This window comes from Scyliorhinus torazame, chromosome 1, assembly GCF_047496885.1.
Source record: "Scyliorhinus torazame isolate Kashiwa2021f chromosome 1, sScyTor2.1, whole genome shotgun sequence".
Taxonomy (NCBI): domain Eukaryota; kingdom Metazoa; phylum Chordata; class Chondrichthyes; order Carcharhiniformes; family Scyliorhinidae; genus Scyliorhinus; species Scyliorhinus torazame.
In genome coordinates this window covers 286725949-286740140 of record NC_092707.1, presented here as the reverse complement: position 1 = coordinate 286740140, position 14192 = coordinate 286725949, and the positions used below count along the sequence as shown (strand labels likewise).

Below are 14192 nucleotides of genomic sequence, written 5' to 3'. Positions count from 1 at the left end.
CTCTTTTGACTGGGTCGAGCTGTTGTTCAGATGTTTCCTCCAGGAATACATTCAGTCAGAATTGGCAATCCTGTTCAAGGCTAGGTGGCCTGAAGCCTTGTAAACGTGGGTTTTTTTTTTGTTTCGTGTTTTAAAAAAAAATTTAAAGTGCCCAATTCTCTCTTTTTTCCAATTGAGGGGCAATTTAGCATGGCCAATCCACCTACATGCAGGTCTTTGGGTAGTGGGGGTGAGACCCACACAGCCATGGGGAGAATTTGCAAACTCCACACAGTGAGTGACCCGGGGCTGGGATCGAACCCAGTTCCTCGGCGCTGTGAGGAAGCAGTGCTATCCACTGCGCCACCATGCCGCCCTTTGTAAACATAGTTAACTGCTAAATGTCCCATTGGCAACATAGGCTCAATTTGCTCTCCTACAGAACAAAACTAAATATGGCGGAGGAGATCAAACTGTCCTAGCAGGACATTCACATGGGCTTGGAGGATGTGCAAAGCCAATGTAACAGAGAACTGTGCCATCAGATTCAGGACAGGTCCACTGCAATGGAGGCAGAGCCACTAACAGAGACCACCCCATCCCTCAACCCCCCAATCCATCATACGACTATGCCAGCCACTTCAGGCTATGCAGGGAGTTGCTCTGATCAAGATACAGAGCTGTGAGCTGTACTCCACAGATGAGGCCCGCTTCGCTTCTGCAAGATGGTCCACTCAGCCTCCCTGTGGGCAAGGGCCCGCGTTTTGTCCAGGCAGGGAACCGCGGCGCCCTCAGCACGGGGAGGGGCTGGTTCATGGAGCCTTGGGAAAAGGGGCAGACAGAGTCCTTGCGTCGGCGGAAAATCCGGAGTGGAGCGGCTCCACGAGCTGTCACTCCCTCACTGGAGACGGGACCGCTTGTGGATTCAAAGCTGGGTTGTCCTTGACCACGCCAGAGTCCAGCTCCCGACAGATGACTGTTCCACATTCCTGCCAACAGTCTCCTAGCAGACTATCCTCTCAACAGGTAATTCCCCATCAGTTTGGTGATCTTATCATAGTGTTCACGGTGGGCCTCGATCACCCTCATCTCTGCCTCAGATGGGGAGGTGGGGGCGGTCCATGTAACCTCCTCACCCCCACTATTCAGAGCCATGCTGTTGCTGGAAGTTGCAGCCGACATTCTTTTTTTTTCAAATTTAGAGTACCCAATACAATTTTTCCAATTAAGGGGCAATTTAGCGTGGTCAATCCACCTAACCTGCATATCTTTTTGGGTTGTGGGGGCGAAACCCAAGCAAACACGGGAAGGATGTGCAAACTCCACACGGACAGTGACCCAAGCTGGGATCGAACCTGGGACCTCGGCGCCATGAGGCAGCAGGGCTAACCCACTGCGCCACCGTGCCGCCCTTCAGCCGACATTCTTAACAGTTGGTTACGGCCTTGTGCGTTTCTCCCGCAAATCGGGAATACTGAGGCTGATTGCCCCACGGCCCTCCTGACCCCGGGCTGCAATTCACCCGCGGGTCGCGATCCGCAGTTTAAAAACCATGATATAGTTTGTAAACAGCTGCTCCTTGCAGTATTCACTAGTAACAGCCAGCTGCCATCCTGGTCATTCTTACTCACTGCCTCAGCAAACTAGCCCCAATCCCATGTGCTTTAATCTTACTTACTAACCTCCTGGCCTTCAAAAGCCTTCTGAAAATCCCAATATACCACAGCCACTGGTTCTGGATTTTCCCACAAGGGGAAACACCCTCGTCACATCCACCGTCAATACCCCTCAGGATCAAGTCACCTCTTATTCCTCCAAACTCCAGTCTTTACAAACCTAGCCTGTCCACCCTTTCTTCAGACAACCTGTCCACTGCAGGTATTAGCCTTGTAAACCTTTTCCAAACCGCTTCCAATCCATTTACATCCTTCCCTAAATAAGGAGACCCAGTATTGTACATAATACTCCGGATGTGATCTCACCAATGAGCTGTGCAGCTGAAGCACAACCTCCCTACTCTTGTAATATATTCCCCTCACAATACAGGATGACATTCTATTAGCTTTCCTAATTACTTGCTGTACCTGTACACCAGCCTTTTGCAATTCATGCACTAGCTCACCCAGATCCCTCTGTGCACCAGAGCTATGCATCTCTCACCATTTAGATAATAAGCTTCTTTTTTATTCTTCCTGCCAAAATAGACAATTTCATTTTCATCAATTGCCAGCTTGTATTCATCATATCCATATTTCCCTTTTTTCATCAACTTCTTGGTCCTCCTTTGCTGGATTCTAAATTGTTCCGAACGCTCAGGTTTATCATATTTCCTGTAAACCTTATAAGCCACTTCCTTTGATCTAATGTTTTGTTAATCACAATTGATTGAGCTTTCCCTTTTGGGTGTTTTTGTGCCTTAGAGCAATGCATGTTTGTAATATTTCCTTAAATAGTAGTCATTGCATGTCTGTCAATTTTTTGAGTGCATTGTCCCAATGCACTGTAGCCAACTCACCCCCTCATACCTTCAAAAATGCCTTTCTTCAGATTTAAGACCGTAATTTCAGAATGAACTACACCATTTTTTAAATGTTGTCATATTATGGTCACTATTTCCTAAAGGCTCCTTTACAGCAATTATTAATTAGCCCTTTCTCAGTACATAATACAAAATCTAAAATAGCCTAATGCCTAGTTGGCTATTCGATGTGTTGCTCCAGAAACCGATCTTGTACACAGGAATTCTTTCTTCACAGCATTAGTACTGATGAGGTTTACTCAAGTCTATATATAAATTGAAGTCATCTATTATTATTGTATTACCCACATCGCATGTATCTCATATTTCCTGATTTATGCGGTGTCCAACATTACCATTACAGTTTGGCGGCCTATAAACAACCCCCACCAATGTTTGCTGCCCCTTGCTGTTTCCTTGTTCCACCCAAACGGATTGTACATCCTTTGATAATAATAAGTAGAAGTCACAATTAGTGTCACAAGTAGGCTTACATTAACACTGCGGTGAAGTTACTGTGAAAATCCCCTCGTCGCCACATTCCGGCGCCTGTTCGGGTACACGGAGGGACAATTCAGAATGTCTAATTCACCTACAAGCACGCTTTTTGGGACTTAAGATCGAAGATCGTCATTTACTAATGCACTGATCTCATTCCTTATTCAGAGCACTGGCAACTAAATCACGCCCATTTACTATTTGTGTCTGCAAATCATCAATCTTGTTCAGAATGCTACACGCATTCCGATGGAGTGCCTTTAATTCTGCTTTCTTAACATTATTCTCTATTTTGATCCTATTTGATGCTTGCCTATGCTTTGCCCGTCTTCTATTTTTCCTTCCTGCTTCCATTTACCAGTTTTGCTTCTCTCCAATCTGGGTTCCCCCTCAGGTTCCCAACCTCCCTGCCAATCTAGTTTAAACCCTCCCCAACAACACCAGAGAATCTCCCTGCAGAAGATGTTAGTCCCGGAACTGCTAAGATGCAGCTGTCTATCTTGCACAGGTCCCACCTGTCCCAGAACCAGTCCCAATGCCTCAGAAATCTGATGCCCTTCCTCCTACACCAGTTCTCAAGCTACATGTTCAATTCCTCAATTCTCCAATTTCTCTGCTCACTCGCATGTGGGACTGGAAGTTAACCCGAGATAACTCATTGGATAGACATATGGACGATAAGGGAATAGTGAAGATGGGCTTTAGAGTGGTTTCACAGGTCGGCGCAACATCGAGGGCCGAAGGGCCTGTACTGCTTGTAATGTTCTATGTTCTATGTTCTAATTGCATTAGAGGTCCTACTTTTCAATCTCCTTCCGAGTTTCCCCGAATACTGCTTTCAGGTCCTCATTCCCTTCCTACCTCAGTTAATGGCACTGCCATGGACCATGACCTCTGACTGTTCACCCCAGAAAAATGTTCTGCAACCGCTCCGTGACATCCTTGACCTTGGCACCAGGAATGGAATATACCACCCTGGAATAAAGTCTATGGCCACAGAATCGCCAGTCTGCACCCCCAGCTAACAAACCCTCATCACTATTACTCTTCCTTTTAAAAGAAATTTAGAGTACCCCATTCATTTTTTCCAATTTAGCGGCAATTAGTGTGGTCAATCCACCAAACCTGCACATCTTTGGGTTATGGGGCAAAGCCCATGCAGACACAGGGAGAATGTGCAAACTCCACGCGGACAGTGACCCAGAGCTGGGATCGAACCTGGGACCTTGGCGCCGTGAGGCAGCAGTGCTAATCCCTGCACCACTGTGCTGCCCTTGCTCTTCCTTTCTTCTTCCTCCCCTCCTGTACAGCCGAAGGAGGGGGAAGAGAGAGAGAAAGCGAGAAAGCGAGACGGGGAGAGAGAGAAAGCGAGACGGGGAGAGAGAGAAAGCGAGACGGGGAGAGAGAGAAAGCGAGACGGGGAGAGAGAGAAAGCGAGACGGGGAGAGAGAGAAAGCGAGACGGGGAGAGAGAGAAAGCGAGACGGGGAGAGAGAGAAAGCGAGACGGGGAGAGAGAGAAAGCGAGACGGGGAGAGAGAGAAAGCGAGACGGGGAGAGAGAGAAAGCGAGACGGGGAGAGAGAGAAAGCGAGACGGGGAGAGAGAGAAAGCGAGACGGGGAGAGAGAGAAAGCGAGACGGGGAGAGAGAGAAAGCGAGACGGGGAGAGAGAGAAAGCGAGACGGGGAGAGAGAGAAAGCGAGACGGGGAGAGAGAGAAAGCGAGACGGGGAGAGAGAGAAAGCGAGACGGGGAGAGAGAGAAAGCGAGACGGGGAGAGAGAGAAAGCGAGACGGGGAGAGAGAGAAAGCGAGACGGGGAGAGAGAGAAAGCGAGAGGGGGAGAGAGAGAAAGCGAGACGGGGAGAGAGAGAAAGCGAGACGGGGAGAGAGAGAAAGCGAGAGGGGGAGAGAGAGAAAGCGAGAGGGGGAGAGAGAAAGCGAGACGGGGAGAGAGAGAAAGCGAGACGGGGAGAGAGAGAAAGCGAGACGGGGAGAGAGAGAAAGCGAGACGGGGAGAGAGAGAAAGCGAGACGGGGAGAGAGAGAAAGCGAGACGGGGAGAGAGAGAAAGCGAGACGGGGAGAGAGAGAAAGCGAGACGGGGAGAGAGAGAAAGCGAGACGGGGAGAGAGAGAAAGCGAGACGGGGAGAGAGAGAAAGCGAGACGGGGAGAGAGAGAAAGCGAGACGGGGAGAGAGAGAAAGCGAGACGGGGAGAGAGAGAAAGCGAGACGGGGAGAGAGAGAAAGCGAGACGGGAGAGAGAGAAAGCGAGACGGGGGGGGGGGGGGGGAAGAGGAGAGAAAGCGAGACGGGGGGGGGGGGAAGAGAGAAAGCGAGACGGGGGGGGGAGGCGGGAAAGAGAGAAAGCGAAACGGGGAGGAAAAGAGAAAGTGAGACGGGGGGGGGAAGAAAGCGAGACGGGGGGGGAGGGGGAGAAAGCGAGACTGGGGGAGGGAGAAAGCGAGACGGGGGGGGGGGGGAGAAACGAGACGGGGGGGGGGAGAAAGCGAGATGGGGGGGGGGGGGAGAAAGCGAGACGGGGGGGGGGAAAAGGAGAAAGCGCGACGGGGGGGGGGGGGAAGGAGAAAGCGAGACGGGGGGGGGGGAGGGAGGGAGGAGAAAGCGAGACAGGGGGGGGAAGAGGGAGGGAGGAGAAAGCGAGACGGGGGGGCGGGAAGAGGGAGGGAGGGGGAAAGCGAGACGGGGGGGGGTGAAACCGAGACGGGGAGGGAGAAAGCGAGACGGGGAGGGAGAAAGCGAGACGGGGGAGGGAAAGCGAGACGGGGGAGAGAAAGCGAGACGAGGGGGGAGAAAGCGAGACGGGGGGGGGGGGAGAAAGCGAGACGGGGAGGGGGGAGAAAGCGAGACGGGGGGGGGAGAAAGCGAGACGGGGGGGGGGAGAAAGCGAGACGGGGGGGAGAAAGCGCGACGGGGGGGAGAAAGCGCGACGGGGGGGAGAAAGCGCGACGGGGGGGAGAAAGCGCGACGGGGGGGAGAAAGCGAGACGGGGGGGAGAAAGCGAGACGGGGGGGAGAAAGCGAGATGGGGGGGGGGGAGAGAAAGCGAGACGGGGGGGGGGGGGGAAAAAGGAGAAAGCGAGACGGGGGGGGGGGAGGAGAAAGCGAGGGGGGGGGTGGGAGGGAGGAGAAAGCGAGACGGGGGGGGGGGGAGAAAGCGAGACGGGGGGGGAGAAAGCGCGACGGGGGGGAGAAAGCGAGATGGGGGGGGGGGAAAGGAGAAAGCGAGACGGGGGGGGGGGGGGGGAGGAGAAAGCGAGACGGGGGGGGGGGGGGAGAAAGCGAGACGGGGGGGGGGGGGGTGGGAGGGAGGAGAAAGCGAGACGGGGGGGGGGGTGGGAGGGAGGAGAAAGCGAGACGGGGGGGGGGGGGGGAGAGAAAGCGAGACAGGGGGGGGGGAGAAAGCGAGACGGGGGGGGGGGAAAAGGAGAAAGCGAGACGGGGGGGGAAAAGGAGAAAGCGAGACGGGGGGGGGGGAAGGAGAAAGCGAGACGGGGGGGGGGGGGGGGGGAGGGAGGACAAAGCGAGGCGGGGGGGGGGGGGGAGAGGGAGGGAGGAGAAAGCGAGACGGGGGGGGGAGAAAGCGAGACGGGGGGAGAAATCGAGACGGGGGGGGGGAGAAAGCGCGACGGGGGGTGGTGAGAAAGCGAGACGGGGGGGGTGAGAAAGCGAGACGGGGGGCGGGGGGGGAGAAAGCGAGACGGGGGGGGGGGAGAAAGCGCGACGGGGGGGGTGAGAAAGCGAGACGGGGGGGGGGGGTGAGAAAGCGAGACGGGGGGGGGAGAAAGCGAGACGGGGGGGGGAGAAAGCGAGACGGGGGGGGGAGAAAGCGAGGCGGGGGGGGGGGGAGAAAGCGAGGCGGGGGGGGGGAGAAAGCGAGACGGGGGGGGGGGAGAAAGCGAGACGGGGGGGAAAAAGCGAGACGGGGGGGGGAGAAAGCGAGACGGGGGAGAAAGCGAGACGGGGGGGGGGAGAAAGCGAGACGGGGGGAGAAGGCGAGACGGGGGGAGAAGGCGAGACGGGGGGGGGGGGGGGAGAAAGCGAGACGGGGGGGGGAGAAAGCGAGACGGGGGGGAGAAAGCGAGACAGGGGGGAGAAAGCGAGACGGGGGAGAAAGCGAGACGGGGGGGGGGGAAGCGAGACGGGGGGGAAAAAGCGAGACGGGGGGGGGGAGAAAGCGAGACGGGGGAGAAAGCGAGACGGGGGGGGGAGAAAGCGAGACGGGGGGAGAAGGCGAGACGGGGGGAGAAGGCGAGACGGGGGGGGGGAGAAGGCGAGACGGGGGGGGGGAGAAGGCGAGACGGGGGGGGGGAGAAGGCGAGACGGGGGGAGAAAGCGAGACGGGGGGGAGAAAGCGAGACGGGGGGGAGAAAGCGAGACGGGGGGGGGGGGGGAGAAAGCGAGACGGGGGGGAGAAAGCGAGACGGGGGGGAGAAAGCGAGACGGGGGGGAGAAAGCGAGACGGGGGGAGAAAGCGAGACGGGGGGAGAAAGCGAGACGGGGGGGGGAAGGCGAGACGGGGGGGGAAGGCGAGACGGGGGGGGGGAAGAAAGCGAGACGGGGGGGGGGGGGAGAAAGCGAGACGGAGGAGAAAGCGAGACGGGGGGGAGAAAGCGAGACGAGGGGGGGGGGGGGGAGAAAGCGAGACGGGGGGGAGAAAGCGAGACGAGGGGGGGGAGATAGCGAGACGGGGGGAGAAAGCGAGACGGGGGGGAGAAAGCGAGACGAGGGGGGGGGGAGAAAGCGAGACGGGGGGGAGAAAGCGAGACGGGGGGGGGGAGAAAGCGGGGGGGGGGGGGGGGGGGGAGAAAGCGAGACGGGGGGGGGGTAGGGGAGAAAGCGAGACGGGGGGGTAGAAAGCGAGACGGGGGGGGGGGGAGAAAGCGAGACTGGGGGGGGGAGAAAGCGAGACGGGGGGGGGAGAAAGCGAGACAGGGGGGGGAGAAAGCGAGACGGGGGTGGGGGAGAAAGCGAGACGGGGGGGAGAAAGCGAGACGGGGGGGAGAAAGCGAGACGGGGAGGAGAAAGCGAGACGGGGAGGAGAAAGCGAGACGGGGGGGAGAAAGCGAGACGGGGGGAGAAGCCGAGACGTGGGAGAAGGCGAGACGGTTGGAGAAGGGGAGACGGGAGGGGGGGGGGGGGGAGAAAGCGAGACGGGGGGGGGGGGGGGAGAGAAAGCGAGACGGGGGGGCGGGGGGCGAAGGAGAAAGCGAGACGGGGGGGGGGGAAAGCGAGACGGGGGGGGGGGGGAGGAGAAAGCGAGACGGGGGGAGAAAGCGAGACGGGGGGGGGGAGAAAGCGAGACGGTGGGGGAGAAAGCGAGACGGGGGGGGGGGAGAAAGCGAGACGGGGGGGGGAGAAAGCGAGACGGGGGGGGGGGAGAAAGCGAGACGGGGGGGGGGAGAAAGCGAGACGGGGGGTGGGGGGGGGGGAGAGAAAGCAAGACGGGGGGGGGAGAAAGCGAGACGGGGGGGGAGAAAGCGAGACGGGGGGGGAGAAAGCGAGACGGGGGGGGGAGAAAGCGAGACGGGGGGGGGGGGAGAAAGCGAGACGGGGGGGGGGGTAGGGGAGAAAGCGAGACGGGGGTGGGGGAGAAAGCGAGACGGGGGGGGAGAAAGCGAGACTGGGGGGGGAGATAGCGAGACGGGGGGGAGAAAGCGAGACGGGGGTGGGGGAGAAAGCGAGACGGGGGTGGGGGAGAAAGCGAGACGGGGGTAGGGGAGAAAGCGAGACGGGGGTGGGGGAGAAAGCGATGCGGGGGGGAGAAAGCGAGACGGGGGGGAGAAAGCGAGACGGTTGGAGAAGGGGAGAAGGGGAGACGGGAGGGGGGGGGGAGGAGAAAGCGAGACGGGGGGGTGGGGCAAGAGAAAGCGAGACGGGGGGGGGGGGGCGAAGGAGAAAGCGAGACGGGGGGGGGGAAAGCGAGACGGGGGGGGGGGGGAGGAGAAAGCGAGACGGGGGGAGAAAGCGAGACGGGGGGGGGGGGGAGAAAGCGAGACGGGGGGAGAAAGCGAGACGGGGGAGAAAGCGAGACGGGGGGGGAGAAAGCGAGACGGGGGGGGAGAAAGCGAGACGGGGGGGGAAGAAAGCGAGACGGGGGGGGGGGGGAGAAAGCGAGACGGAGGAGAAAGCGAGACGGGGGGGAGAAAGCGAGACGAGGGGGGGGGGGGGGGAGAGAAAGCGAGACGGGGGGGGGGGAGAAAGCGAGACGGGGGGGGGGGGGAGAAAGCGAGACGAGGGGGGGGGGGAGAAAGCGAGACGGGGGGGAGAAAGCGAGACGAGGGGGGGGGGAGAAAGCGAGACGGGGGGGGGGAAAAGGAGAAAGCGCGACGGGGGGGGGGGGGGAAGGAGAAAGCGAGACGGGGGGGGGGGGGGAGGGAGGAGAAAGCGAGACGGGGGGGGGAGAAAGCGAGACGGGGGGGAGAAAGCGAGACGGAGGGGGGGGGGGGAGAAAGCGAGACGGGGGGAGAAAGCAAGACGGGGGGAGAAAGCAAGACGGGGGGAGAAAGCAAGACGGGGGGAGAAAGCAAGACGGGGGGAGAAAGCAAGACGGGGGGAGAAAGCGAGGCGGGGGGGGGGGGAGAAAGCGAGACGGGGGGGGGAGAAAGCGAGACGGGGGGGGGGGCGGGGGAGAAAGCGAGACGGGGGGGAGAAAGCGAGACGGGGAGAGAAAGCGAGACGGGGAGAGAAAGCGAGACGGGGGGAGAAAGCGAGACGGGGGGGAGAAAGCGAGGCGGGGGGGGGAGAAAGCGAGACGGGGGGGGGAGAAAGCGAGACGGGGGGAGAAAGCGAGACGGGGGGGGAGAAAGCGAGACGGGGGGGGAGAAAGCGAGACGGGGGGGGGGGGGGAGGGGAGAAAGCGAGACGGGGGGGGGTAGAAAGCGAGACGGGGGGGGGGGGAGAAAGCGAGACTGGGGGGGGGAGAAAGCGAGACGGGGGGGGAGAAAGCGAGACGGGGGGGGAGAAAGCGAGACGGGGGTGGGGGAGAAAGCGAGACGGGGGTGGGGGAGAAAGCGAGACGGGGGGGAGAAAGCGAGACGGGGGGGAGAAAGCGAGACGGGGGGGGAGAAAGCGAGACGGGGGGGGGAAAGCGAGACGGGGGGGAGAAAGCGAGACGTGGGAGAAGGCGAGACGGTTGGAGAAGGGGAGACGGGAGGGGGGGGGGGGGGGAGAAAGCGAGACGGGGGGGGGGGGGGAGAGAAAGCGAGACGGGGGGGGGGGCGAAGGAGAAAGCGAGACGGGGGGGGGGGGGGGGAAAGCGAGACGGGGCGGGGGGGGAGGAGAAAGCGAGGCGGGGGGAGAAAGCGAGACGGGGGGGGGGGGAGAAAGCGAGATGGGGGGAGAAAGCGAGACGGTGGGGGAGAAAGCGAGACGGGGGGGGGGGGAGAAAGCGAGACGGGGGGGGGGGAGAAAGCGAGACGGGGGTTGGGGGGGGAGAGAAAGCGAGACGGGGGGGGGGAGAAAGCGAGACGGGGGGGGGAGAAAGCGAGACGGGGGGAGAAAGCGAGACGGGGGGGGGGAGAAAGCGAGACGGGGGGGGGAGAAAGCGAGACGGGGGGGGGAGAAAGCGAGACGGGGGGGAGAAAGCAAGACGGGGGGGAGAAAGCGAGACGGGGGGGAGAAAGCGAGACGGGGGGGAGAAAGCGAGACGGGGGGGAGAAAGCGAGACGGGGGGGAGAAAGCGAGACGGGGGGGGGGGGGGGGGAGAAAGCGAGACGGGGGGGGAGAAAGCGAGACGGGGGGGGAGAAAGCGAGACGGGGGGGGGGGGAGAAAGCGAGACGGGGGGGGGAGAAAGCGAGACGGGGGGGGGGGAGAAAGCGAGACGGGGGGGGGGGAGAAAGCGAGACGGGGGGGGGGGGGGAGAGGGGAGAAAGCGAGACGGGGGGGTGGGGGAGGGGAGAAAGCGAGACGGGGGGTGGGGGAGAAAGTGAGACGGGGGGGAGAAAGCGAGACTGGGGGGGGGGGAGAAAGCGAGATGGGGGGAGAAAGCGAGACGGTGGGGGAGAAAGCGAGACGGGGGGGGGGGGAAAAAGCGAGACGGGGGGGGGGGAGAAAGCGAGACGGGGGGGGGGGAGAAAGCGAGACGGGGGTTGGGGGGAGAAAGCGAGACGGGGGGAGAAAGCGAGACGGGGGGGGGGGGGGAGAAAGCGAGACGGGGGGGGGGGGAGAAAGCGAGACGGGGGGGAGAAAGCAAGACGGGGGGGAGAAAGCGAGACGGGGGGGAGAAAGCGAGACGGGGGGGGGGGGGGGGGAGAAAGCGAGACGGGGGGGGGGGGAGAAAGCGAGACGGGGGGGAGAAAGCGAGACGGGGGGGGAGAAAGCGAGACGGGGGGGGGGAGAAAGCGAGACGGGGGGGGAGAAAGCGAGACGGGGGGGGAGAAAGCGAGACGGGGGGGGGGGAGAAAGCGAGACGGGGGGGGGGAGAGGGGAGAAAGCGAGACGGGGGGGTGGGGGAGGGGAGAAAGCGAGACGGGGGGTGGGGGAGAAAGTGAGACGGGGGGGAGAAAGCGAGACTGGGGGGGGGAGATAGCGAGACGGGGGGGGGGAGAAAGCGAGACGGGGGGGAGAAAGCGAGACGGGGTGGGGGAGAAAGCTAGACAGGGGGGAGAAAGCGAGACGGGGGGGAGAAAGCGAGACGGGGGGGAGAAAGCGAGACGGGGGGAGAAGCCGAGACGTGGGAGAAGGCGAGACGGTTGGAGAAGGGGAGACGGGAGGGGGGGGGGGGGGAAAGCGAGACGGGGGGGGGGGGGGGGCGGGGGGGAAGAGAAAGCGAGACGGGGGGGGGGGCGAAGGAGAAAGCGAGACGGGGGGGGGGGAAAGCGAGACGGGGGGGGAGAAAGCGAGACGGGGGAGAAAGCGAGACGGGGGGGGGGGGAGAAAGCGGGACGGGGGGGAGAAAGCGAGACGGGGGTAGAAAGCGAGACGGGGGGGAGAAAGCGAGACGGGGGGGAGAAAGCGAGACGGGGGGGAGAAAGCGAGACGGGGGGGAGAAAGCGAGACGGGGGGGAGAAAGCGAGACGGGGGGAGAAAGCGAGACGGGGGGGAGAAAGCGAGACGGGGGGAGAAAGCGAGACGGGGGGGAGAAAGCGAGACGGGGGGGGGGGGGGGGGGGGAGAAAGCGAGACGGAGGGGAGAAAGCGAGACGGGGGGGGAGAAAGCGAGACGGGGGGGGAGAAAGCGAGACGGGGGAAGAAAGCGAGACGGGGGAAGAAAGCGAGACGGGGCAAGAAATCGAGACGGGGCAAGAAATCGAGACGGGGCAAGAAATCGAGACGGGGGAAGAAATCGAGACGGGGGAAGAAATCGAGGCGGGGAGAAAGCGAGACGGGGAGAAAGCGAGACGGGGGGAGAAAGAGTGACAGGGAAATAAAGAGACAGGGAGAGAGAGAGGCAGAGGGAGGGAGAGAGAGAGAGAGACAGAGAGAGACAGAGAGAGAGACAGAGACAGAGAGAGAGACAGAGAGAGAGAGAGAGACAGGGAGAGGGAGAGAGACAGGGAGAGGGAGGGAGAGGGAGAGAGAGAGACAGGGAGAGGGAGCGAGAGAGACAGAGGGAGAGGGAGAGAGAGACAGAGAGAGGAAGAGAGAGAGAGAGAGAGAGACAGGAAGTGGGAGAGAGAGAGAGACAGGGAGAGAGAGAAAGAGAGACAGGGAGAGAGAGAAAGAGAGACAGGGAGAGAGAGAGAGAGAGAGAGAGACAGGGAGAGAGCGAGACAGGGAGGCGGAGAGAGGGGGAGAGAGAGGGAAGAGGGGAGATGGGGCAGAGCTGGAGAGAGAGAGAGAGAGAGAGGGGGGGGGGGGGGGGGGGAGGAGGGAGGGAGAGATGGAGAGGGGATAATAAAGAAACCTCACCTAGAAATACAACTTTCAGATCTGCAAATGAGCAACTGAGAGGTTTCTCTCCCTGTCAAATAATCTATGTAAAATGAAAAGGACTTTTGATAAGAGCAAGAAGTTTGGCTAAAATCTGGTTAGAATTTTTAGAATATTCTGACCGGATTTTGAAAACTAGGCCACATCTGTAATTGGTTAGAAGACATGTCAGAACATTAAACTGGCTTCAAACAGTTAGTCAAGACTAATATTAAAAGGGGGCCCTCGATCAACTTTAATACTCACAAACTGAGTGTTTCACAATGATTCTAGATAATAAACCTCAAATCAGAGAGCAGTGGGGTTTATTTACTTCCAGAGCAAGAACGTATTGAATATTAATTGAAAAACAAAACAAAAGGGTGGCACGGGTGCGCAGTGGCTAGCACTGCAGCCTCAGAATGCCAAGGACCTGGGTTCAATTCCGGCCTTGGGTCACTGTACATGTAGAGTGTCTGCGTGGGCCTCACACCCACAAGACAGAAAATGTGCAGGGTAGGTGAATTGGCCACACTGATTTTTCCCTTAATTGGAAAAAAAGATTTGGGTACTCCAAATTTATTAAAAATAAGAAATACAAAAGAAAAATTGCAAGTGTAGCTCAGCAAACTTCTCTGATGCTTTAGAAAGGTTGGTTAATATTTTAAATGCAGTGTGCATAGCAGCATTCCGAGGGTTGTTCGGAGGAAGGATGACACAAACTAGGATTCTATTCCCTAGAATTTAGAAGGTTCAGGGGTGATTTGATTGAAGTTTCAAGGTATTAAGGGGAAGAGACTGGGTGGCTAGAGAGAAACTATTTCACTGGTTGGGCAGTGTGGGACGAGGGGGCAGAGTCTGCAAGGTTAGAGGCAGACATTTCAGGAGTGAAATGAGGAAACACGTTTACATGCAAAGATGGTCAAAGAAAGGAGAAGGGGAGTTGGGGGGGGGGGGGAAACACCAACCAGAATGCAGGGTACGAAGGGCAGAAGAGCCAGAGGGGACCAATGGCAAGGTGCGACTACAACAACACCATCAAGGCATGCCTGGGTAGCATCAACCATGCCGTGGTGTTTTAATACCAGGAGGCTACATGTATATGATTAATACAGTATGGTTATGGTAACCGATCACTGGGGGCCCAAAGATAGGGGCCCCATATCTACGCATACCTATTTATTTTTTCTTTTGCATTCCCATAGGTAGCACAGTGGTTAGCACTGCTGCTTCACAGCGCCAGGGTCCAAGGTCCGATTCCCGGCTTGGGTCACTGTCTGTGTGGAGGTCTGCAAATTCTCCCAGTGTCTGCGTGGGTTTCCTTCAGGT

The 14192-nt window shown here is 59.6% G+C and overlaps 1 protein-coding gene and 1 pseudogene across 1 annotated transcript in view; both read right to left on the bottom strand.

The window, feature by feature from the left end:
- The window catches only part of spred2b (sprouty related EVH1 domain containing 2b), a 175207-nt gene that overhangs the window by 46707 nt on the left and 114308 nt on the right, over positions 1-14192 (bottom strand). The gene's annotated exons all lie outside the window — the stretch shown is intronic.
- LOC140421966 (protein ZNRD2-like) lies at positions 607-1134 on the bottom strand (annotated as a pseudogene).